We start from the raw sequence: 2912 nt of genomic DNA on the forward strand, positions 1-2912 counted from the left end.
GTAGTGAATAAATGAAGGAAGCTCCCTGCTGGGCCTTCTCTATGCTCTCCTACCCCCTTACTTGTCTGTGTCTTGTAATTGTTATCTTTTCTTGCAAGTCTGATTTCAGAGGCTTTGTTAGGTGCTCTGACAGTGGTTCCCAAAGTGGTCTGCACATCGGAATCACCTGGGTAGCTTAAGCAAGTGCAGATGCCTGGTTCCCACGCTCAGAGGTTCTGATTTGATGGGCGTGGGGTGCTGTCGGGGCAGCAGGAGCATTAAAAGCTCCCCAGGTGATTCTAAATGTGTGGCTGAGTCTAGAACCATGGTCACAGCCACCTCACGCCAGAGGGGCACCAGGACACTGGAGAGATTCTTGCTGAGTCTTTTGGTGTGGGTGGGCTGTGGACGGATGAATGAATGGACTGATGAATAAATTTACAATTTATTAACTTAAGTAAATAAATAATAAATGATAAACTGCCTGTTTATCATTTCCTGAAGGCAGTGGTTCTCAAACTTTAAAGCACAAGAGAATTCCCTGAAAGGCTTGTGTAAACCCAGGTTACTGAGTCCCACACCCAGATTTTCTGGTTTAACAGGTTTGAGGTTGTGCGTTTGTAACCACTTCCCTGGAAATGTTGTTGCTGTGGGCCCAAGGACCACGCTTTGAGAACCACCACCTTAAAGCGGTGTTTCTCAACCCTCCCTGGGCACTTGTTAATAACCCAAGATTCCTGGGTCCCGCTCTAACCTGCTGAATTGGCTTCTCCAGGGAAGGTGCCTGGACTATTTGGTCACCAGGCATCTTTTGGTTCTTATTGTCAGGGGGCCTGGAACCAAAACCTTAAAACAATACCAAGTGAGGAACCAGACACACAAGCCTAGGTTAGAAAAACAAATGTTCGTATTTAGAGTTGACAGTGGCTTAGATGGTAATTCAAAGGAAAAAAAGCTCCCCGCAACACCCCTAGTGATACTGGGCCTGCAGGTCTGTGTCGAGCTTCAGACATAGGTCTCTGTTCCTCAGGATGGCATTTGGTACAGTTGTCAGGAATAGGCCTACTTTAAGCGATACCAAGTGAAATTTAGTAGATGAGGGGGTAAAACTGATTACTATGCTTGGAAACGCTTGGTGATACAGGATAAAAATAAGTACACGTCCAAATCCAGGATGATAGTTCACGTAACTCCTAACAGAGATATCATTTGTCAGATTGCTTATGCCTATATGCAAGGGGATATGAATGTCCATGCACCTTATGCACACAAAGTACCAAAATATGGTGTGAAGCCTGGCCTGACAAATTATGCTTCAGCACGTCGTCCTGTCCTGCAGGCTTCTCAACACGTTTGGCATGTACGCCATCTAGGAAGGCCAAGAGGAGGTGACTGGAGATAAATATGATGTGGAGAGCATTGATGGTCAGCCTGATGCCTTCACCTACTATTTGGATGCAGGCCTTGCCAGAACCACCACTGACAATAAAGTTTTTGGGGCCCTGGAAGCTATGGATGGAGGCTTGTCTATCCCACAAAGTACCAGACAATTCCCTGGATATGATTCTGAAAGCAAGGAATTTAATGCACAAGTGCATTGGAAGCACATCACAGGCCAGAATGTTGCAGATTATAGGCATCACCTAATAGAAGATGAAGATGCTTACAGGAAACGGTTCTCACAATACATAAAGAACCGCATAACTCCAGACTCGGTGGAGGAGCTCATGCTGCTGTAGGAGAGAATTCACTCTATGAGAAGCCCAAGAAAGAGGCTAAAAAGAAGAGGTGGGACCTGTCTCCCAAACTGTCCCCTGCCCAGAAGAATGATCAGGTAGCTCAAAAGCAGGCAGGCTTCCTTAGAGCTCAGGAGCTCTGAGGTCTGCTGAGTGCTAAACTTAACAATTTTCTATGAGGATTTTTCAGATAAGGCAATAAACATATTGACAAAGCAGAGAAAAACAAAAGGCTAAAGTGAATATATTAGTAGAACAATGCTGAAAATGTTCTTTCCTCATATCATAGGACTTTCCCGTCTTTTCATCCCAAACTCAAGCTCTAGACATTACTATTGGGTCTTCCAGTGGATGGCATGAAATGAGTTAGGCAAAGCAATAAATCTCTTGCTGAATATTGGCCAGTATTGTAGGCCTTTTAAAAAATAGAATGTAATTGATCTCAACTTATTTTTGAATCCTATTTAACAAATGGTTTGGAGGCTGGGGAAGAATTTATATTTGAAAGCTAAGGACGTATACCTCAATATTTTCTGGTTTAAAGCAGTTAGCTCAGGCACTTATTGGTCAATGTTCAATCTTTGGGAGTTTCTCTCTCTTCCACCTTCTTCTAGTCAAGCCGGTTTCTGGAATACGGAATGCTTAGGTGTCCAATGTGCCAAGGGGAGAGGGGATAGCTGGTCCCTAATTCTGAGGGTCACCTGCCAGTGGTCTTGATGGCCCTGGCCACACTGCTCTGATTATTCCAGCAGCCCTCAGGCCTGCAGGTGATTTCTCTCCTGGGTTGGAAAGTCTTATGCTAGGCTGACAATAGGTCTGTTTCTTAGACCTTCAAATAGATGCTTTCTAAGCCCTGCAGGAAATGTTCTGCTGATGGAGAGGTGGGAATCTGTACACACATTGGTAGATGTCTATGAATTTTCTTGGGCTTGGGAATTTAGATGACTTTTGCTGTATTACAGAACCTGCTTTTTAGTGATTGACCAGGGACAGAATGCAGGTCACTGGCTTCCTGGAGCAGGATTTGGGATGCTGGCTCATCTTCTTTCTCTGTCCCCACCCTATGCTTGGCCATAACTCCGTGCCGTCTCTACATGGGGTTTCTTTCTATCTCCATATGCTGATCTTAGCTTCTCCAGATCCAAGAGACAATTTGTTATAGGAAGAACCGACACAGTTGAGCCAAAATCTGCTGTC

At 44.7% G+C, this 2912-nt stretch overlaps 1 pseudogene; it reads left to right on the top strand.

Moving 5' to 3' along the window:
* Positions 1-1045: 1045 nt before the first annotated feature.
* On the top strand, positions 1046-1858 carry LOC116810076 (large ribosomal subunit protein uL18-like; annotated as a pseudogene).
* The last annotated feature ends 1054 nt before the right edge of the window (positions 1859-2912 follow it).

This window comes from Hylobates moloch, unplaced genomic scaffold (genome assembly GCF_009828535.3).
Source record: "Hylobates moloch isolate HMO894 unplaced genomic scaffold, HMol_V3 SCAFFOLD_1, whole genome shotgun sequence".
Classification (NCBI taxonomy): Eukaryota; Metazoa; Chordata; class Mammalia; order Primates; family Hylobatidae; genus Hylobates; species Hylobates moloch.